We start from the raw sequence: 23,906 nt of genomic DNA on the forward strand, positions 1-23,906 counted from the left end.
ACACAGCGTCTCCAAATATTTTGGATTGCCCGCTATGTTAGTGAAAAAGTTGTGTAGCGTTCCCGAGATAGTGATGATAGTTATTAGTACTATCCGCTCTTCCCTGGGGAGAGACATGATGAAATGCTAATTCCCGACACCCTCTGTTTATGCAGCAACACGTGATTCCTCCTGCCCTATTAATCGTGAGCAGGTGGTATGCGTGTCGTAAGGTGGGGGGGCCCATGGCGGGAAGCTAGCAGACATCGTGTCTACGGCATGTGGCTCACCACCACCACCCAACCTACCATCTCCCACCACCTGCCCCTTTGGGACGGCATGGATTTCTTCTTGTTCTGTTAACACAGCAGTCATGCTCCCCACTTGGGGCCTTTGATATCTTTCTTCCTTCTCTCCAGAGCAGTCCTTTCATCCAGACATCCCCTGGCTTATCGGTTCATTTCTTCGAGGTCCATGCTCAAATGTCAGTTTACCCGTGAGGTTTCCTGATCATTCCCTCTTCAGTGATTGTGTCTTCACTGCAGGGAACCCTCCCTGCACCGTCCTCTCCTTTGTTTCCCTTCATATTTAGCTGCACCTGACCTAAAACACTCACTTGTTAATTGTTGAAATGGTTTTCCTCCCCTACACGTGTGCACACACGTAACTACATAAACTCCTGAGGGATGGATCTTTCCCAACATATCCTGATTCCTGGGAAAAGGACCGGCACGTGGTAGGGACTCAATACCTGCTTGTGGTAAGAAGGAAGGAGAGCATAGATTAATGAACATCTAATACAGAGACTCAACTCACGCCCCAGTGACTGAGCCGACCTGCCTTCCTCTCCCTCTGCTGCCTCCAGAAAAGACACGAACATCGTATTTTATCACCTCCTTCGACTATCAGTTGCCTTTCTTTTTTTTTTTTTTTTCAACGTTTATTTATTTTTTGGGGGACAGAGAGAGACAGAGCATGAACGGGGGAGGGGCAGAGAGAGAGGGAGACACAGAATCGGAAACAGGCTCCAGGCTCTGAGCCATCAACCCAGAGCCTGACGTGGGGCTCGAACTCACGGACCGCGAGATCGTGACCTGGCTGAAGTCGGACGCTTAACCGACTGCGCCACCCAGGCGCCCCTATCAGTTGCCTTTCTAAGAGCACTTCTCCCCAGAAAGCTGAATGAAAGTAAGGGGGCTGCAGTCTCCGTGAGCAGCTGGGGGCATGGGGTTACCACAGCAATGGATTCCCTACGAGCAATTTCAACAGCAAACTGTCGATTTTGCCGCCCATCTTCTGTCAGCCTGCAGTGTCTTGACCCATTTTATACCATTTTATACACACAGATACTGTCCTTGGTGATGTCAGTTCAGGGCCCTTACTCTGCTACACAAAGAAAGTTGTGTGTGAGTTGTGCCCAGGGTCACCTTTCTCGGCAGACCCAGTACTATTTTGTGGCCGGACTCTTGCCAAACGGTGAGGACACTGGGGTTACGAATAACACCACCTTGAAATATGTACATATGTATATGTAATATATCTGCATCAATCAGTAAGTCGACTTTTGGATACAGACACACAGATCTAGACATACATGACCTATAGGGAGATACAGACGATTTATAGATTCAGATGCTGAAGCAGGTGTAGATAGTACCAGGTCATTCTTTCTACAGCGTTTTGATTTTGATGGATTTGATAAAGAGAATAATTTATTGAGAAAGAGTCCTTACTTCCTTTGCAGAGGTTGTCAGAAGTAACAGAACTACACGGGCAGAAGCCCCCAGGTCTAACCACGTGTGGCCCTCCCAGCGCTACCCCTCATAAAATAAATCTGGGCTTGGGGTGGCCCCAGGGCACTTGTCTCGATCAGGAAACAAGGAGAAGATTCTGGAGGGCAACGGCTGCGGTCTAGTTGCTGCAGTAAAAAGGCATCAAGACGCAGAGCCCCTGTCGCTCTGTCCCTTCCTCAGCTTCTCATCCACCAGGGGTGAGTGTGGGTGGAAAGACACGGAGGCCTGGCCCCGACTCGGCTTCTTGGAAGGAGGTAGGTGTGCGATCAAGTTCTCATCCACGGCTTGAAAGGACAGCTTCCTTTCTGTGCATTATTTTATGGCTCCCTAGGTAAGCCTGTTCAAAGTACTCTCATCTGGCCTACTTTTAAAAAATTAGATGTCCTTCAAATCGCTTTTAATCTGTAGAATTACTCTCCACCCTTTAAATTCCCTTAAATTGATCTGTTGAAGAATCTGAACTTCGTGACCTATGATATTTCCCAGACCTGCAGTCTGCCTTTTCTCCTTTTTTATATTTCCCGAAGCCTGGCACCTGGGTGAGACTCGGGTTTCCTGGATTTGGAATAAGTATAGTTCATGTTTAGCAAAATTCAAGGTGCAAGTTTACCTGCTTTTTATTTATTTATTTATTTATTTATTTATTTTTTATTTTTTATTTTTCAACGTTTATTTATTTTTGGGACAGAGAGAGACAGAGCATGAACGGGGGAGGGGCAGAGAGAGAGGGAGACACAGAATCAGAAACAGGCTCCAGGCTCTGAGCCATCAGCCCAGAGCCCGACGCGGGGCTCGAACTCACGGACCGCGAGATCGTGACCTGGCTGAAGTCGGACGCCCAACCGACTGCGCCACCCAGGCGCCCCAGTTTACCTGCTTTTTAATCTTAGCAACCAATGATGCTTAATGGCTAAATTTATTCACTCATAGCAAGCTATGAGATGGGTATGTAATAGATATGTGCTAATATACAATAATAAATAAGGCATAAGAACGTATTTATAGGTTCGCAAATAAAATATAGAGTATATAAATAGTATATGCTACTTAGCATAACTACATATTGATATATAATCTATCTTATATTATTTTATATCATATTATATAAATGTGTTACCTGTTATATATTACGTTAAAATTAAATATAACATAGAACAATGGGGCATCTGGGTGGCTCGGTCGGTTGAGCATCCGACGTCAGCTCAGGTGACGCATGACCTCGCGGTGCGTGAATTTGAGCCTCGCGTCAGGTTCACTGCTGTCAGTGCAGAGCCGAATTCAGATCCTCTGTCTCCCTGTCTCTCTCTCTCTGCCCCTCCGCTGCTCTCCCTCTCCAAAATAAACATTTTAAAAAAATGAAACATAACAAGATGATTTCAGCGAGTGTCACGTGATGAGAAGGAAACAGAGCCAGATGACAGGATAACGTGACCAGTGGTAGTCAGCGGTGCCACCTGGGAAGGCCTTAGGATTCGTGGCATCTGGCTTGAGGACTCAACGGCATTGTGGACCAGCACTGCAGAGCTCAGGAAGAAGCTGCTCCAGGCAAATAAAACGGCAAACAAAGAGATTCCAGGTGTTGGCATGTCCCCAAATAAAACGGAAAACAGACGCTGACGAAAGAGGCCAGTGTAGTTAAAACACACTAAGAAGGCAAGACAGAATTTCATAGTAGGTGACATTTTGTCTGGCCGCGGGGTGATGGCCTCGCAGGTCACACCCGCTGTATTTCAAACACCATAAATGCCTCAAGCCACAGTCAGCCTGAAATGAAGCCTGTCCCACCGGGGCACACTCGGATTTAAAGATGTTCCTACTGCAACATGCCTTCCAGCGTTCCAGTAGATTCCCCGCATTGCACACATGAAATCTGTATAACTTCCCACCGTCCGTTTAAAATACTGCTCTTTACGGGGCGCCTGGGTGGCGCAGTCGGTTAAGCGTCCGACTTCAGCCAGGTCACCATCTCGCAGTTCGGGAGTTCGAGCCCCGCGTCGGGCTCTGGGCTGATGGCTCAGAGCCTGGAGCCTGTTTCCGATTCTGTGTCTCCCTCTCTCTCTGCCCCTCCCCCATTCATGCTCTGTCTCTCTCTGTCCCAAAAATAAATAAACGTTGAAAAAAAAATTTTTTTTTAAAAATAAAAAAAATAAAATACTGCTCTTTTGCAGAAAAGATAGTGCGTACTATTTTATCCGGGGCTGATCTTACAGGGGAAGTAGTCTGCTGAGTTTAAGAACCATTGATGCTACGTCAACAGAGAGAATCAAGAGTAGAATTATTAGCAGAGCGGAGGGGGAAAAAACCTGTCCCCGTTACAAGAAAATTCCAGATGAATTTGCCCACGTGTTTCCTGCCCTTGGAGTCTTCAGCGTAGTCCTAGCATCCTGCACGTAAAATGCAAAGATGCCTTCCACATGTTTGTGTATTGCTAAAGATGCTATTCATTCCTGAAAAGAAAAGAAGAGAAAAGGAAAGGAAAGAAAGGAAGAGAAGAGAAAACAAAAGAAAAGAAAAGGAAAGAAAAGGAAAGGAAAGGAAAGGAAAGGAAAGGAAAGGAAAGGAAAAAGGAAGAAAAGAAAAGAAAAGGAAGGAAAGAAAGAAGAGAAAAGAAAAGAAGAAAAAAGAAAGAAAAGAAAAGAAAGAGAAAGAAAAAAAAGAAAAACATCAAGGGGTTTCCATTTCCACCTTTTCTCCAAATTTGTGCAGCTATGAGTTTAAACTCTAGTCCTTTCTATGGCCATGGCCTCTCCACCCATATATTTTGAATGTATTTCCAAAGCATCTCTTTCTACAGCAGTATCTCTGGGCCATGGGATCTGAGCTCATCCACTCCCACCTTTTGGGCTCTGTGGTCTTACAGGGAATCTGGACCCCCACCACGAGGCCTCATGAGGTCACAGGCTTGCTGTCCTCTCGAGGGAGCTGAAGCCCCTGCCTCAGTCCCGGCCACTCGGCCCTGTAGAAAAGACGGGGACCTGACTTACACATTTTCCAATCAGTAATCTGACAGCTCAGACACTGAAACGGTGGATTAATTCAAGGAAAATGAGCTACGACCCCAGAGTCCCAACCACGGGCAAGGACTCTCATACGTTCTTTTCCTCGCGCCTCGGTTTACGCGTCACAGGATGCAGTGCCTGTTGGTTTCCAATGGGCTTGTTGGGAAAAGAGAAGAATACGAGACACAGACACAATTCTGCTGCCTAACTGGATCACATGGAACCATTACAGGTCAGCATTTACCGACTTTCCACTGGACCGTTACGCACGCTAAATCGAAGACCAGTTCAACGCCACCCTCCTTTCCCACCGAGCTTTCGTTTGCTCTCCCGTCCTGTGGCTCCTTTCCTCGCTGGGAACGGATCAAGCGTTAGCAGCAGACGTGGTGGGGGTGCCGGGACCACAGGGTCCCTTCCCGAGGCGTCCGTGCAAGCCGTGCATGGCCGGCTCTTCCAGAGTCGCGGTCACACTCGGCCTCACACCTGCGATCACACACCTGCGATGCAGGCACCAGCACTCTGCATCAGCCACGTGTCCCTCCCCACCCCCCCCCAAGTGGTCCCCATTCTTGGGGAGGTGGCTGTGTGACTCAGCCCCTGCTTTGCTGAGACGATGCGATCAGAGAAACAGAGTCATGGGACGCCTTTTCCAGTTACTGAGACCTGAATGCAGAGAAATTGAAGTCATTTTTTGAAAACAGCAGGTGGCATAACGCTGTTTCGATAAGCGCACATATTCGCTTCGTGTCGCTTCGTGGCCCATCTGGGTGGGCTAAGGGCTATGCTTGGTTTTGGAAAAGCATGTGGGAGTTTCTCAATCTCACACAATTGGCATTTGGGGCCAGGAAATTATTATTTGCTTAATTTATTTTATTTTATTTTATTTGAGAGAGAGAGAGAGAGAGAGAGAGAGAGAATGCCAAGCAGGCTCCGTGCTGTCAGCAGAGCCCGCTGCAGGGCTCGAACTCACAAACCACGAGATCAGGACCTGAAGCCGAAACCAAGAGTCGGACGCTTAACCGACTGAGCCACCCAGGCGCCCCCAGAAAGTTACTTTACAATGTTTTTATTTATTTTTTTAAATTTCTGCTAGGAGGGGGCGGGGTGCGGGGAGAGAGGCTGGCCCCTATGAAGTAGGGTGTTAGCAGTCTTCCCGGAATCCAGATGCCCACAGTCCATGCCAGCTGCTCCCATGCCAGTCCTGACAATCTCAGATGTTTCCAGATACTCCCAAGTGTCCCCCTCTGCGGGGGTCACCCTCCAGTTGTCCCAGTGACTTTGAAAGGGCCTTGGCTTGACCAGTGTCTATCTCCGTCAGGGTGGAACCCTAGCAGGACCACTGAACGCCGATCTCTGGGACTCAGGACCACGCCACCCATGACTGTACCTTGTCTCTGGTTCCTGACACATGGTAGCCCACGAACGGGAGAGAAAAGAACTTGTCACCTTCTTGCCTGTCAATGTGGTAAGGCTCAGGCTGGGGCGCAGAGTTCCCACCTGTGAACATATAGCGGGGCACTGAGCTCCTCTGAATAACTCTGTCATGTGGGGTCACGGCACTGACTCAGATGACCTTCCCATGCTCCTGCCGACCCCTGCTCCTTAGCGCCCTTCTGCTAGGAGATCCCAATGCCCCCCCCCCAGAGCCCCCCGCGAAGCCAGGCTAGGCCAATGCTGCTCCAACAGCCCGTCTTAAGCAATGGCCGTTTTGCACCATAATCTTGACCTGGAATCCTTATCTTGCTTAGAATTATTTGTGCTATCCTTTCGCAAATATTTTTTCTTTAAAAATTTTGCACAGATCTTCACATTTTTTGTTCTCTTTACACTTTGAGTTTCTCCCCTCTGTCTTCACAACAGCTGCCTCTTGCACGTTAGAAACCAAAAAGTTTAGTACTTTTTGAGAATACCCACGCTTTTCTCCCTCCAGGCACAAACTGTAAGGTTTTCTTTTTTTCCAGACTCACGACTGTGATCATTTTACAGATGGATTTCTAAGTGCAGGGAAATAGAACCATCATTCTTTTTCTTTCCCCCCGGGATATTGACAACTTTGATCAGAATTTATTTCCTAGATGATTTCTCTTTCATGCACATCAATGGTAATTTTCAAATTTAGTTTGGATAATAACATGTATTGATTATAAAGTGACTGCATAAATTCAGCCAGTTTAATTGGAATTTTATTCCCCTCCCATGAGGGTCCTTTGCTCTTTTCCCATAATTTTCCAACTGTCAGAGGACAAAATAAGCCTGCCATGAGTTCTCATACTTCTTCCATGCAAAAAGAAAAAAAAAAAGTTGCTAAAAGATGAGCCTCATTAACAATTACCGGTTAGATTAATTAGTGGTTTAAAAAGCCCCACTGAGATGTTAGAACCAGAGTCCCTGGAAAGCAATCTTCTGTTTACATATGAGAGTTCCACTGGATGTGATTATCCTGTGATCACTCTACAAGCATCCTGGGACCGCATGAAAATCGTGCCAGTTAATTATAAATGAGGACACTAGGGACTGACAAGCAAACAAAGTGGTTCTGAGAATCCGTACGCGTTTCTGAGTTTTCGTGTTAAGTCTGTTTCGCGTTACTTTTTGGAATTTCTATAAGAGACATTTAAAATTACATCCCTCTTGAACTTGAAGTTGCATAGATATGTTGAAAGAATTTTATGTGCTTCTGAGTTTGACACAGGGACAGATTTTAGACACAATCTGGTTACACACTGTGAAATCTGTGTATCTAGCCACGGTATGTATTCTTTTCTTAGAACATCGATTCTGGGGGCGCCTGGCTGGCTCAGTCGGTTAAGCGTCCAACTCTTGACTCTGGCTTCAGGTCATCATCTCACAGTTCACTGCACTGACAGTGTGGAGCCTGCTTGGGATTCTCTCTCTGTCTCTCTCTCTCTGTCTACCTTGCTCACGCTCGCTCGCTCTCTCCCTCTCTCTCTCCCTGAAAATAAATAAAATAAACATTAAAAAAAAATCAAATCCTTAAAAAAAAAGAACATCGATTCTGTCCTTGATGTGACGGCCAATTGTGTTTATAATATAAGGATGAATTTTTCAAAATACGATTGTCCAAGGATAAGAGACTTTAAAGAGGAAAAGAAGGCGAGTCAGGCTTTTTTGGCTACTTTCTCTGAACACTGGGCTGTAAAGCTTGGAGCAAACTAAATCAACATGGACACCCTCTATGGCAAACTCCACCAAATAAACTATGTACGTAAATCGAACAGCTCTAAGGAAAGCTGAACACTTCTACCTTTCTGCGTGAGTAAGCACGCCAAAGGCCGGGAGGACCCCATGTTCTCCGGGGGAAACAATGCGCGTGCCCGCCTGAAGCACCCGGCAAGGATGCCCCAGGGGAGCCTGAAAGACGTGGTGGCCTTTTTACGATCATTTGCTTAAGTTTCAAAAATGGTGAGAAATGTTAGCGTGGACGATTAGTACGGCAATCTGGAGCCTGTCGGTCACGCTTGTGCAAGGAGGTGAAAACCACATTTCCTGGTATCGGAAACACCTGCTTAGACAAAATGGGGAAAATCCACTCCTTCAGGCCTGGTCTAGCAGGAGCCTGGGCCTGGTGCAGATCCGCCCCCCAGAAAGCAGATGACACACGGACAGGCAAGTCTCGCGGAGACACGACAGACTGGGGAAGAAGCAGCCAGAAGCTTCAGGAATCACCGGTCCTGGACGCGAGTGCTCCACTGACCTCCTTTGCAGGATGCAATAGCCAAGAATGATCTCAACGGATCAGGGACAAAGGGACCCTGGGATCCCACCCGCTGGGGGGCTTGGAGAATGTCCTGGGCAGCCACCATCTCTCGAGACGATGGCTCGTTTGTCTGCTCTGTGAGGCTGCAAGGCAGAGACAAGCCAGCCACCAGCTGCCCGCCCTGGTCCGCAGGGCTGGAGGCCTCTCTCCTTGGCTCACAGATGGCTGTCTTCCCACTGGGTCCTCACCTGGTGTCTCCTCTGTGCCTAAGTCCCCTTGGGGTCTGTGTGTCCAATGTCCTCTTCTTAGAAGGCCACCAGTCACACTGGATGCATTCCCACCCCAACGGCCTGTTTTTATTTGAGGCCCTGTCTCCACATACGTCACATCTGAGGATCTGGCCGTTAGAGCCTCAACTATGCGTTTTGGGGGAACACGATGAGACCCACGGAGGAGACGATAACGAGGGTCACCATGAGCAGGACCGCCGGGCAGGAAAGCCGAAGAATGCGGTGTGTGGATAGAAGCAGATGATGTCAGAGAGCCTGGAGAATGCTGTGCTCCTGGCCTCGGACATGGAACAAGGCGCCAAGTGCAAGTGGTCTCGCAGCTGGGAAACGCAGGCGAACAGATTGCCCGTGGCGCCTCCGGAAGGAGTGCAGCCCTGCTCATAACCGTGATTTTACGCCAGTAGCTGCCATTGTGGACTTCCAGTCTCCAGAACTGGAAGAGGACAGCGTTTTGATGTTTTAAGCCCTTGAATCTGTGGCGATTTGTTACAGCAGCAATAGAACACTCAACGTGCGGGTCCAGTGCCCCCATCACCAACAGCCGCTAAGCAGATACGTCTGCAGAATTCTCCCCTCCAAACGCAGTGATTGGTCCAAAGGTGGGAACATGAGCCAATCAGGGTCCTTCCCCGGGCTGTTCTGTTTGGGGCCGAACTCCGGGCAGGTGCGGCTTTCCCTGTGCGGGTCTAGAATTGTCCAAAAGTGTACCTCCTATGGCTTAGGAAAAGCCCGTCTGCAGCCTAGAGGCAGAGCTGCTAGAAGTGAGGAAAAGGAAGAGGACGAGGAGGAAGGAAAGGGTTCCAAGTGCTGCCCGAGCCCTGGGGTCCAGCTGTTCTCACACCCTGCCTGCCCTGCCTCTAGTGTGGTTAAACGAAGCTATGCCCCTTGTGCTGGTTTGGGCTGGATTTCCTGGAGTCCTGATCAGAGTCGGAACTAAACCGTGTTACAGTGACAGGTGGGGACGCTGAGCATGTCCCCTCCCCAGTTTAAAGGTGACTAAGTCTCACTGTGGGACCCCGTGCCTCCTGCGGGGGGCTGCAGGTACCCTGACTGCTCCCCCCTGAGTATGCTGAGCGAAAGGCTGAAGTAAATGCAGGTGACACTTCCACACGTGTGTGGGGAACCGAGGCCAGCGGCCAAGCTGTGGGCAGAGAAACGTCAGAGCTGGGAATGGAGACGGAAACCCCCGCCACGCAGAACCAGGAGCTCATGCGAGGGACAGAACGATTCGAGGCCAAGCTGCCTGACTTCACACCCCGTCTTCACACCTTTCGACACAGGCGCTTGGGCAGAACATTCCGGCTCGCCACCCCCAGACCCCCATCTGTGAAACGGGGCTAGTAAAACACCTGTTGCCTGAGATCGGTGCGGTGGTTAAGGAATTTACACGAAGAGATCACACAGACAGAGGCACACGGCCAGCTCCTGGGGACGCCCAGCCTCTGTGACAAGTGTCCTCGCCTCCTGCCTTCTCACTTGACACACCGCCTCCAGAAGGCAGGTGGCCTATCCCTAGGGCCTCAGGCTGGGCCTGATCAGAAGTGAGGCTCCCCGCTCCCTCCGTTCACAATCTGAGCCACTGCCAAGCCCAGGGATGATCGTTTCGGCCTCCCCCCGCTTCTCAGACAGCACCTTCCCCACCAGGAGCCGGAAGGCACTCTTCACATAAAGCCTTCCCCGTTTAATTCGCTCTGTGGTCGCACTGCGGGAGACCGTATTCTGCCCTCCATCCGGCTTTTTCTCCTGCCTTGAAAATCCGATACTGTTCCCGAGGCGCTCCTCGTGTGTGTCATTATGCCCCCCATGCTGGGGGATTCGCTGCTTCCGGACGCTTGATTTCCTGAGCCGACAGTGATTCCCAAAACTAGGGAGAAGGGAGCGCTTACCTGCGACGGTGTTCGCAAAAGGCTGCTGCTTTTACTCCTAGCGTGTTTACAAGGCACCCCTCTTCCGTGAGTTCTCTGACACACTGGTTGTGGAGACGCCGTTGTGAAAGGGACCTGTGCTTGCTGCAAAGCGTTTCACGGCAAAGGCAGAGAACACCGCAAACTCAGAAACGCAGTGGTCGACCTGAGCCACCCTCCCCGCGTGGGGGACCACCCCTCTCTGACTTGACGTCCCGCGGTGAGATCTGGGTTACAGCGAAGGCTCTCAGTGCTCCTGGCGAGTTGTCTGGGCAAAGGGGATAAACAGGAGTACAGCCTCTGAATGGGACGGCCTGGGTCACCGGCCCGAATCCCGTGTCCCGCCAACACCTTGTTCCTCCTTCGCCTGACTCTGCCGCTCTGTGAGGCCGGACCTCCCACTCGCGGACCCCTCAGTGTTAAACAAGGACACAGATACACATCTATCTCGCCCCGCCCCTCCCCCAACAGTGCCACCGGCTCTAAATAGGCCTGGAGCGCGGCATTCACCCTCTGCAAGTGATTCCGGGCTCCAGTCCGCCCCCTCTTTTCTCAGGACGTGCAGCATCACTTACTAGCGACACAGAAGTGACAGCGGGACGGGCACATAGCCTGGGTGTATTTCAAGCCCATGCCCGCCTCTATTTCCAGCTCACCCTTTTTCCCCCAGATAGAACCAATTTTTCTGTTTCGTTTGTTTATTTCGAGAGACAGACAGCACGAGCGGGGCGGGGGGGGGGGGGCAGAGAGAGAGAGAGAGAGAGAAGGGGACAGAATCCCAAGCAGGCTCAGTGCTGTCAGCACAGAACCCGACACGGGGCTCAGATCCATGAGCCGTGAGATCACGACCTGATCCAAAATCAAGAGTCAGACGCTTAGCAGACTGAGCCACCCAGGCGCCCCAAGATAGAACCACCTCGTACGGCTGAACCGCTTCCACCGGTGGGGACACGGTGGCCACTGAGTGCCGTCTCTGCGGCTGTGTCCACGTCCCTCTGGCTCTACGCCTTTTCCTGACTCACACTCCCCAGCCTGCCAACTTCTGCGCCTTTGGACAAACTGGTCAGAGCCTGCCTCAAATGCAGGGATGGGCGGGGCCTTCAGCAAGTTCACTCCCAGCGTTAAAGGTGTATTGGCAAGTAAATCAGTGTTTTCGACACTGGTGAGGCCTTTCTTGACCATTGACGTCTGTTCTAGAAGATACAGACCTGATGCACGTGTCCCGGGAGTAGACGAACTGTGACTTGCTCATTGGCTGATCCCTCTTGGGGCATGCCTCGGTGGTTTGCTCTTAGAAGCAGACAAAGTAGGGGCGCCTGGGGGGCTCAGTTGGTTAAGCGTCTGACTTCAGCTCAGGTCATGATCTCACAGTTCGTGGGTTCGAGCCCCGCGTCAGGCTCTGCGCGGACAGCTCGGAGCCTGGAGCCTGCTTCGGATTCTGTGTCTCCCTTTCTCTCTGCCCTTCTCCCCTGCTCTGTCTCTCTCTCTCCAAAATAAATAAACATTAAATTTTTTTTAAAAGCAGACAAAGTAGTTATTGCTGAATAAAGGGAGTGATGAATGTCACAGAACAGAAAGGAAAGATGGAGACTCAGTGAATCTACGCACACGTGATGGTCGCAGGAGAAACAACAGAGAGAAATCACGAAAACAAGATTTCTTCTCTAAATGCCGCCAAGGGCAACGTCAGCCGCAGCGGCATCGTTCTGGGGTTGAGGAGGGAACAGCTACGTGCCAAGTTGAGGACAACCCAGAGGTTTCCAAATCTTATCATTACCGGGGGAGTTTTCTAAAACTCCATCATTTCCAGGGCCCCACCTCATACTGACTGTTGGCTAAATTAGAGTCGTGAAGGGATGAGGCCATGGAACTTCCATTAAAAATAAAATAAGCCTTTGCAGGTGGCAAGCCACGCAGAAACCCTGGCCTAGTTGCTGGAACCACAGTTCTGAAGACGGAAAACCGGGCTGGACGCTCGTTCCCATCACCGACTGGCTGCCCTCTGAAACGATCCCTTCTCTGTGGCTTGTGAAAGGCAACAGTGACGGCCCCTTGCTTCTGTCGCATCCATCACATCAGGACGGAAGGAGTCAGTGTGCAAAGTCTTCCTCATCGAGTGCAGAGAGGTACAGAGGAAGGCTGCCGTGGTAACTGACTGCAGGCAATCAGCCCTTTCCAACGAGCTAAGCGTCACCCCGATCCCTTCTGTCGGGGGCCAGGGCCCCATCTTTGCGTCCCAGGAGGGTGTGGACATGAGGAAGTGGAGGGGGAAAACCAAAGAGGAAAGGGAGACCCCACCCCGGGAAGCACTGGGTTAATTCCAACCGACCCCTTTAAGTCTGCAGCTGGCCTGACGGTCACCACCCCTGCGATCCGGGCACCTGCCTCCCGTGGGCACTCAGCCGCCTCTCCGGACGCCCTCTGGCCTATTCTTTCCGACTCCGTCACTTTCGACCATCTTCTTTGACTTCCAGCTGGAGAGTCTGGAGGGGCCACAGGCTTCCCTCTGGCACCCCGCACCCAGCGGCAGTGTCTCTGCTCCACAGCCGGGCATCGAGGCATCGAGGGTGAGGTTGCCCAGGTCCCAGGGCACGTGACCCCGTGAGCTCCCGTCCTCCCAGTGAAACACCTGCCATAAGGGCTTCGGCGGCGACCCCCACAGTCCCACCGGGGTGCAGCCCAGCCTGGTCCTCTGGCTTCCAACTGTCCGTCCTGTTTCCTTAATTTTAAAAAAAAAAAAAAACATCAGTTGACTTTTCTTTCCCGTTCTTAAGGAATATTTCAATGTCGAGGGCTGGGGTGTTTCACATCCACCTATGTGTTAACACGGACATCTTGGGACTCCGGAGACCAAAATGCGGTTCAGAAGAGTTGGAGACGTCAAGGCAAGTGACGAGCCAAGTTCAGGAGTGGCGGGGGCGGGGGGCAACGGCGAGGTGCCCCAGCGGAGCCCCAGGTGCAGAAACCCTCCCACGGCGCCCCTGAGAACCTTAGTGGCAGCCATGGCTGTGGGGACACGGGGGCCCCACAGGTGGTATCGGGGTGTGCAACCTCGGTTACGGGTGTGAATGCAGACATCGGGGCTTCCCTTGGCAGCTGCTGGAAGCTTCCGACTGGGGGCAGGGGACTAGGCAATGGTACTGAACCACCACTGGGCCACATCCTGCTCGGAGCCACGAATGCAGCCAGCAGGCTCGACCGACACAGGGCACTGGAAAACCAGGAGCCAGACCACGATCTTGCAGTTTGTGAGTTCGAGCCTCACAGCTGCCAGACTGTCAGCGCAGAGCCCACTTTAGATCCTCTGTCCCCCTCTCTCTGCCCCTCCCCTGCCCTCAAAACAAATTAAAAAACACAAAAACCCAGAAGCCAAGGCTGGCCTACCCCACCCTGGACACAGGGAGCTGTGACAGAGAACGAGGTCACTATATACAGACATGGAAAGGGCTCCAGGCTGTGTTACGAAGTGAAATCAGCAAACTGCAGAAAGGATGCTACATTCTGCGTAAGAACCAGGGCCTGGGGCTAGAAGGATAAATGTTTTCCTCTATTCGCATAATCAAACAAGAGGACTATGTATAAATTAATAGAAACAATTTCCCTTCGGGGGGGAGGGCACGAGATAGAGATAAATGGGGTAAAAATGAGGTGTTTGCAATGTGCGTTTTTATTTTAGTCTGAGCCGGAAATTTTAAATTTTTTTTTTTTCAACGTTTATTTATTTTTGGGACAGAGAGAGACAGAGCATGAACAGGGGAGGGGCAGAGAGAGAGGGAGACACAGAATCGGAAGCAGGCTCCAGGCTCCGAGCCATCAGCCCAGAGCCCGACGCGGGGCTCGAACTCACGGACCGCGAGATCGTGACCTGGCTGAAGTCGGACGCTTAACCGACTGCGCCACCCAGGCGCCCCTGAGCCGGAAATTTTAAATTGAGCCTGAAAGAAGCTCAGATTTTCAATCTTCCCGCCTTGAGGGCACAGATCACACCCTTAACCGTGGCAGTGTCGGGACACAAAACACGATACTTTTCCTAGATGGACTCACTCAGGGTTCCCTTCCTACTGTGGCTGCAGTGTATTCCTCTCGTAACATCTTTAAAATTTTCCCCTTAAGGAGAAAACGTCTCCTCAGTTCCAGTAATAAAACTATTTTCTCAGGTCTGTTATTAGTACACTTCTCCTAAAGCAAAGTTGCTGAATAATTCCAAGTGCTGTGAATATATGTATCACCCTGTCATTTGCGTCTTGGCTCATCGCTTCCCCGCCCCCCTGGCCCCATGTCCCGCAGTCATGCACGTCGACCCACTAAGCCTCGAGGAAAACAGCTGTATTTAGACCATACACGTTTGCTTCTGGCTCCTGTCTCTGCAGGGAAAAAAAAAATGTGGCTTAAAGACACGGTCTGAGCAGAAACTGAAAGGCAGGACGATCCAAATGCTCGAAGCTGTGCCTGACCGTTTAACGTACTCTGGCCAGTTAACTACAAGAGCTGGGTCACCGTGTACTTTCCCGGCAGCCCGCAGAGCCCCCAAGTGACCCCGGAGAAGTGGTCAGCTCCCGGTGAGCCAACACGCGACAGAACATGTTTCCGCTTTCAAACAAGGACCACATCTTGGACTGGCATATGCTTAGAAAGGGGATCACGAGGGGGGCCCCGGGGGCGGGGGAAGGGGGCTCTGTCGGTTAAGCGTCCGACTGCGGCTCAGGTCTTGATCTCGCCGTTCATGAGTTCGAGCCCCGCGTCGGGCTCTGGGCTGTCAGTGCAGAGCCCGCTTTGGATCCTCTGTCCCCTGGTCTCTCTGCCGCTCTCTTTCTCTCTCAGAAATAAGGAAACTTAAATAAAAAGGGGGGGGGATCACAGGGAGCCAGCCAGCGCTCCACCAGAATCCCTCCTCCGCTACAGCGGCTGGGGGGACCAGACAGCCCTCCCGTTTCCCAGCCCCCCACGCGTTGGCCTGGGCGCGTAAGTCTTGCCGGTGACGTGTGAGAGAACGCGGTACGTGCCATTTGAGACGCGCCTTGTCTCCTTCGTGCTCTGTCCTCTCCGCCAGCCGGACGCAGCAGGCGATGCTGAGATTCCCGAGAAATGGCCCAGGCGAGGGCTCCAATCCCTACGTGCTGGCGAGGCGCCCACAGTCCAGAGCCGTGGCGGGAGCAAGTTCGCTGCCCCCCAGGTTCTATTTCTTACAGCACGAGTTTAACCAATATGCTGTTTGAAGTGATGCGGTGAAGGCACCCAACACTCATCACGCGTCCACCGCGGGCCGGGCGTTGCTTTAAGGGTGCCGCTCACATTATTACGTTAAAATTTCAGGAAAGCTCCACGTGGCACTGCCATCCCCCATTCGTAGATGGGGAAACCGAGGGATAAGGGGAGTTATGTACCTCGTCCTCAGGCTCAGGCTCTGAGTCACCAGTATGGCTCAGTAGCTCACGCTTTAAATCTCAACTCTGTATGCAATAAATACGGGTTCGTATTTACAGGTGGAGGGTGTCTAAGAAAGGATAATGCAAAAAAAAAAAAAAAAAAAATAAGAAAGGATGATGCAGGTCATACGGAACAGGAAAGTGCAGAATGAACAGGGACGCGTTAAGCGCCTGGTTGCTTTCTGTGCACTGCGTCTCTGAGTCCCTTGCAGCACTCCTGCGACGCAGGCATGATCAGTAGTCACACGTCACATGAGATCGTCAAGGCTCGGGGAAGTCAAATCATTTTCTCCCCTGAAACTTGCAGCCATTGGCAGCATTGGCCTCTTGAGACCCCGATATTCACACCCTCCGAGGCTTCCCTCTCCACGCGTACGGCAGAGCCAGACCCGTCTGGACCCCAAGCACAGACCGCTGTCACCCTCCGTGGATGCGGCTTCCCTGGGGCATGGGCTTGCCTCCCGCAGGGATCTGGGCCCCGGGGCCTCAGATCGCCTGGCTTCTCTCTGACAGTCATTCCCTCCTTGTCCGCACTGTCTGTTGGGGCCACGGAGAATATGGGTTCTATGGACGGGGCTGTCCTCCCAACGTTCATCTGTTGGAGCCATAACACCCAATGCGAGTGCATGGAAATAGGGAACTAATTAAGGTTAAATGAGTTCAAGATGGTGACACCTTAGTCCTCGTGGGAAGGGACACAAAAGAAACCCCCTCCCCCACCCACCATGTGGAGACACAGAGAGAAGGCAGCTGTCTGAGAGCTCTCACTGGAGACCCAACTGGCCGGGATCCCCATCTTGGACTTGGGGCGTCCAGACCGTGAGGGATAAATGTCTGCAGGTGAAGCCGTCCAGACTGTGGCGTTTTGTGCTATAGCCCGGAACCCCCTGAGACAGCACACTAGATGGGTGGAGGGAACAGAGCACTTTTAAAGCCCTGGCCAGGAGGTGGCACAGACCATTTCCTCTCTGCTGTCCCCTGCAGGGTTACACCCATGCCCACGCCTCGATGCAGGGCCCCCGGGAAAGGCGAGCTGAAGAAAGGCGCTTGGGGACCGCGGCCCATCCCGCCGGCCGCTCACCCTAGGGCAGACGCCTGGGGCAGCCCAGGAGGGAGGGCACCTGCTGAGGCAAACAGAACACGGGGAACCCGGCGACCCAACAGCCCAAGTCGATACATGGTCAAATACAAGAGGGCGGGAGTTATGCTTCCTGCCTCTCTAACAACTGGTCCCCAAAAGTACAGCTCACCTTTTCACTCGATGATTCAGCAGTGTTTCAGCGAGCTACTACATGGGGGCAGATTCTGGACAGAAAGACACAGACAAGACCTCCCGCCCTCGTGGGGCTTAAGGTCTGCTGGAGAAGACAGGCATCCAACAGGGCACACACAGAGGCGGTAAGTCAGTCACTGGCGGAAGAGGTCAGCAAACGGCACAGAACTGCCTTTGACCTCCAGCGGGTCCTACGCTTTTCAGTCCAGACTCTCACCAGACCTAACGAAGCTGCCCAGTCAGCAGGGATTCTTGGAAACCAAACACGACCCAAATTCCACGTTCAAACAATATACGATCGAGTGTATTACACATACAAACACCTATGCACACGTATGCCTTAAACATGTACTTGAACATTCCGTCCGTATTATATGTCTCCCCTGTGTCAGATAAATACACTAAATTATACACTTCGTGTGTCGTCCCCGATACACTGTAAACTAAAAACTTTACTGGAAATCTGTTCGAAATGAAACTCCCTGCACCCAAATGCTTCCATAAGGACAAACGCATACATATTTAACGTTATTAAGCTTCAGTCACCGGTGTGCACCAGAAGGTACCAATGTGTGGGTCCACGGACTTTTTTTGCCTGATATTTTGATTTGCTTACACTGGGCAGTTCAAAAGTACTTGAGCCAATATTTTTCAATTGGCAGCTTTCACTTAAAAAGATTCAGTGTCAGTTGGGCATCTGACTTCAGCTCAGGTCACAATCTCACGGTTCGTGGGTTCGAGCCCCGCGTCAGGCTCTGTGCTGACAGCTCGGACCCTGGAGCCTGCTTGGGATTCTGAGTCTCCCTCTCTCTCTGCCCCTCCCCCACTTGTGCTCTGTCTCTCTGTCTCTCAAAAATGAATAAATGTTAAAAAAAAATTAACAATAAAATCAGAAAGAAAGAAAGGGAAGAAAGAACACAGTGAGATACCATTCCAGCCTCACCCGGTTGGCTATAATCAAAAAGACAATGATGGGACGATTGGGTGGCTCAGTGGGTTAAGCATCTGACTCTTGATTTCGGTTTAGGTCATGATCTCACAGTTCATGAGATTGAGCCTCGCATTGGGCTCTGTGCTGACAGCACAGAGCCTGCTTGGGATTCTCTCTCTGCCCCTCCCTTGCTCTCTCTCCCTCAGAAATAAATAATGGGGTGCCTGGATGGCTCAGTTAAGCGTCCAACTTCGGCTCAGCTTTTGTGAGTTCAAGCTCCGAGTTGAGCTCTGTGCTGACAGCTCGGAGCCTGGAGCCTGCTTCGGATTCTGTGCCTCCCTCTCTCTCTGCCCCTCCCCCACTGGTGCTCAGTCTCTGTCTCTCAAAAATAAATAAACATTAAAAAAAAAAGATTCAAGATGCTAGCTGTCTCTTGAAAAATACAGAATAACGGGAAATGAACTCAACAACCCTGCATGGCACCAGCCGGCTGGGACTAGGCACGCGTCTCCGTTTAGACATTCGGGCCCCTGGGCTCGAGAAAATCTTCACCCCTGAGTGGATTGTCTGCTGTTTGTCACCCTGTTTGCTCGTTTCCGCGCCCCCTTACGTGTGCGGGATGACAGGTAGCCTTACAGGGATGTGATTGAGAAGGAAAAAAGTAGGGCTGACACAGAACTCTGAAGAAGTCAATAATAGGTCTACAGGTTTAATGCGCAAAAATCAAATCAGTGCAAAACGGTCCGTTCATCTACGAGTGTTCCTTGCCTGCTCCCGTCGGCCGCAGGTTTTGTGATCTCTGCTCAGTACTCGCCTGCCGGGACCTGGGACAGCGGGCCAGGCACTGAGGAAAGTTAGCGTCTGGCCGTCCTCTTTGAGGCGTTAGTGACAAAGAGATGTGGAAGAAAGGAGAAGAAGATCATGCAGCAAATTACTACAATTACAGAAATAGTCCAGGTACCACGATCTATGCCATCAAGCACTAAAGTCTATGGACACCGTCCGAAGCTTCTTGAAATTTTCAAATGATCCAATTTCTGGGATCCCTGGGGGGCTCCGTCGGTGAAGCCACCGACTCTTGGTTTCGGCTCAGGCCATGATCTCGTGGTTCCTGGGTTCCAGCCCTGCATCGGAAGAGATTCTCTCTCGCCCTCTCTCTCTCTGGCCCTCTCTTGCTCGCACTCTCTGTCTCTCTCAGAGTAAATAAATAGACTTACAAAGAAAATAAATACAATGATCCAATCTGTTACCGAGATAAACAATGATGGTAAAGAAATCCCCCAAACAACTCACATGAAGATCAGAAGGGCCTTGTGGCTTTCACGGAGAACCGCACGGCCCCTGAGATTGTGATTTGACCAGGAGGCTCTGCAGTGACGCCCGCCAAGGTCAGGGGTGGACCACACAGGCATGGGAGGTGATGCGGGCGTTCCTAGGTTTCCAGGAAACAACCCACAGCCCAATTACACCTCATCAGGCCTTTCAAATGCCAAAGGCTATCGGGCGGCCGCGGAAGACCATTCGTAAACCGTCCGTGTCCCCGCTAGACCACCCTCCTGACTCCCCCATCCCTTCCTTTGATGGCAGTTATTTCAGAAGGAGGGAGACACATCACCAGCCACGTAAATCATGTGGCGCTGAAAAGGTCACACTAACAGAGCCGGGAACTGCCTTTTAGCGCGCATTTGAAGGATTTAAAACCTCATTACTGTGTCCAGGATTGTAAAGAGCAAACGATAACAGGACTTTCAATAGGAACCGAGAGCTGAGTAGCTCACCGTTTTCCTGATGTATTAAAAGCGTCTGATGCTGGTAACGCCGTGCCCACTTGCCACGGCCTCAGGTGGGGGGCCGTGGACACCCCCAGTGAGGAACCACTCGCCCCCCGACCCAGAGCACGGTGCTGGGAGTAGTCAGGGGTCACGGGAACCCGTCCCAGACGCCAGGACTCAGAGTTTCATCTCGCCAGCACCGTGCGCGCTCGCCTAAGAGCGAGAAAGGTTTTGTGTTGATGAAAACACCGGAGGGAACTGGATCACGGGAGTTCTGCCCCGCGCCTTCCCTGTGTCCCAGAGTTGCATCAGCCGTTTCTAGAACGTTCTTCTTCCTGCAGCAGACAGTGATACATTCAAGTCACTTTATTTGAAGGGATTTCTGATTCTCGCTCACCCCCGACATGTTCCATATAGGCTCACTTCCCCGCCAAGTTGTTGATTCAACACATTTCTTCCACCTTGACTGAGGGACAACCGACAAATAAAAAGCCTGTATATTTAAGGTACACAGCGCGATGATTTGATATATGCATATGTTGTGAAATGATCACCACAATCCAGCTAGTTAACGTGTCCAAGACCTCATATAACTTGTGTGTGCGTGCACGTGCGTGTATGTGTGTGTGTGCGTGGTCAGAACATGGATCTACTCTCTTGGCCAGATGCAAACACCCTGTGCAGTGTTGGTAAGTGTACTCATCGTGCTACACATCAGGTTCCGAAAGCTTCCTCGTCTTGTAACTGAAAATTTGTACCTTTGCCAACATCTCAAGGCATTTTCATTACACCCCATTTTTTTTCTTTTCTTTTTTTTTCTTTTGTAGCAATCTCTACACCCAACTTGGGGCTTGAACTCATGACCCTGAGATCAAGAGTCGATGCTCTACTGACTGAGCCAGTCACGGAACCCGAAATATACCCCATTTTTAGCACAGGATCAGAACTAGCTTTGGAAACCTTAAGGCTCTTTTTATACAAAAAAAATGAAAGTCTTATTATAAGATGTGCATTCGATTGTGTTACTATGAGACGGGCTGGTTAGAATCCATGACTGTGTTGTTGTGCACAGCCTAAGAAGTTATCCTCTCAGAATAAAATTTAAGAATCCCTTCATCTGAAGACATCCAGATGGCTAACAGACACATGAAAAAACGCTCAACATCACTCATCATCAGGGAAACACAAATCAAAACCACAATGAGATACCATCTCACCCCTGTCAGAATGGCTCACATTAACAACTCAGGCAACAACAGATGTTGGCGAGGATGCAGAGAATGAGAATCTCTTCTGCATTGTTGGTGGGAAGGCAAACTGGTGCAGCCGCTCTGGGAAACAGTGTGGAGGTTCCTCACAAAATTAAAAATACAACTACCCTACGACCCAGCAATTGTACTACTAGGTCTTTATCCAAAGGGCACAGGTGTGCTGGTTCGAAGGGGCACACGCACCCCAACATTTACTGCAGCGCTATCGACAACAGCCAAAGTATGGAAAGAGCCCAAATGTCCATCGATGGATGAATGGAGAAAGAAGATGTGGTATATACATACAATGGAGTATTACTCGGCGAACAAAAAGGATGAAATCTTGCCATTTGCAACAACGTGGCTGGAACTAGAAGGTATTATGCTAAGCAAAATTAGTCAATCAGAGAATATCATGTGACTTCGGAAGATACAAAACAGATGAACATAAGGTAAGGGAAGCAAAAATAACATAAAAACAGGGAGGGGGACAAAACACAAGAGACTTAAATACAGAGAACAAACTGAGGGTTGCTGGAGGGGTTGTGGGTGGGGGGATGGACTAAATGGGCATTAAGGAATCTCCTCCTGAAATCATTGTTGCACTACAGGCTAACTAACTTGGATGTGAATTAAAAAATAAAAATAAATTAAAAAAAAAAAAAAGAATCCCTTCCTTTGCAAAGCTATGATATGGGAAAACCTGAATTTGCATGAGCAAAAAAAAAAAAAACAGCAAAAATCCAAAAACCTCAATTTAATCTATCTGTAACAGAATTCAATTTACAAAATGCCATTTATCCACAATTTTTTCAGGATCACTGTCTAGGAATATTTTATGAGATACCATTGGACACATAAGCAGGAACCAAATTAAAAAAAAAAAAAATCCCTGTAGGGTCCAGGCAGGTAACAGAGATCAGTGGAGTAGGTCTGATGTCGATATTAGAGATATGCCATCCACTGTGGCTAGCGGGAGTGAGCAAACTCCTACCAGGAGGGCGGCCACTGATCAGAGGGACCCAACTGTTGCCAGATGGGAATGCTGACAGAGCGTTTGTGAATCTTCAGAGTTTTCAAGAAAAACAAAACAAAACAAAACAAAACAAGAAATTGAGAATCTCCTCATTTTTCATGACCGGTAAAAAAAATAACCAAAGGTTTTTAAAGCAAACAGTGCAAATCTTCTGCTGTATTTGCTTCAAGAAACATCATTTTGTAACCCCTGATCATGTAATTCTGATTCCACCAGAAAAACATGGGAGTGGATGTGTTTCATTTTTTTTTCTGCTAGTTTGTCCATTTGATTGTCTTATATATGTAAAAGTTGGGGCGCACATCTTGGCCTCGTTTGCATCGTGCCGCAACCCGTATTAAAAGCTCTTTCCAGGGGCGCCTGGGTGGCGCAGTCGGTTAAGCGTCCGACTTCAGCCAGGTCACGATCTCGCGGTCCGTGAGTTCGAGCCCCGCGTCGGGCTCTGGGCTGATGGCTCGGAGCCTGGAGCCTGCTTCCGATTCTGTGTCTCCCTCTCTCTCTGCCCCTCCCCCGTTCATGCTCTGTCTCTCTCTGTCCCAAAAATAAATAAACGTTGAAAAAAAAAAAAATAAAAAAAAATAAAAAAATAAAAGCTCTTTCCAGCTCTATTCTCCGCCAGAAATGGGAGATGGGTTTCATCCCACTTGCCATTTCAAGGCAGTTACAAGAGGCAGCTACAGCGAGCTCTGTCTTGAGAAGGAACTCGCTCTCATAGGAAGCAACCCCAGGCTGATTCGTTATGTCTACCACGAGGACGTTGCTAGAGAATGTGGTGGCATGCATGTCTCATCTCTATCATCCTGGGCTCACAAACCAAGTCAAAATTCCAACACACATTTCCAAGTTTTCGAAGACCTCACTTACATGCATAGCCTTATACAAATGCCTCTTTCCCCAGTGTGTATCTTATACAACCTCCCTTCCCTGCACACAAGTAGCAAAAAGATGTATTACATACCATGTTCCTACATACCTCCAACTTTTGATGTGAGTTCTGTTGTCTGAAATGCCATCCACTCTTACTCTCGTTTGTCTGGTCAAGTCCCACTCAAATTCACCATTCAATTCAGACAGCACCTCCTTTGCAAACCTCTAGCTCTCTCGTCTCAATTCTTCTATGTCCCATTACGCTTTGTGCCCACGTTTATAGGGAAGCTTTTCAAATGGTCCTATGTCTCTCCTAATACAGCATGAGCCATTCAAGGTCATAAATCATGTCTTAATTACCTATGTTTTCATAGCATCTAGGCAGCAACAGATCCTGTGCTTGGATGGATGGTTGGATGGATGGATGGATGGATGGGTGGATGGGTAAATGGATGGGTGGGTGGATGGGTGGGTGGATGGATGGGTGGATGGGTGGGTAAATGGATGGGTGGGTGGATGGGTGGGTGGATGGATGGATGGGTGGATGGGGGGGTGGATGGGTGGATGAAGCAATTACCCTGTACGACACAGAAATGCAAACCAAATGGCATATTTTTAGGTCAAATTTTCCCAAGCTGGTTATTCATGTGGTACTTTCACAATTTCTG

The 23,906-nt window shown here is 50.2% G+C and overlaps 1 long non-coding RNA gene across 1 annotated transcript; it reads left to right on the forward strand.

Moving 5' to 3' along the window:
* The first annotated feature begins 8,443 nt into the window (after positions 1–8,443).
* On the forward strand, positions 8,444–22,768 carry LOC123587270. The gene is made up of 3 exons (XR_006707204.1): positions 8,444–10,543; positions 17,380–17,381; positions 22,726–22,768. It is a non-coding gene; the product is annotated as an uncharacterized LOC123587270 (long non-coding RNA).
* Positions 22,769–23,906: the final 1,138 nt, after the last annotated feature.

This window comes from Leopardus geoffroyi, chromosome D3, assembly GCF_018350155.1.
Source record: "Leopardus geoffroyi isolate Oge1 chromosome D3, O.geoffroyi_Oge1_pat1.0, whole genome shotgun sequence".
Classification (NCBI taxonomy): Eukaryota; Metazoa; Chordata; class Mammalia; order Carnivora; family Felidae; genus Leopardus; species Leopardus geoffroyi.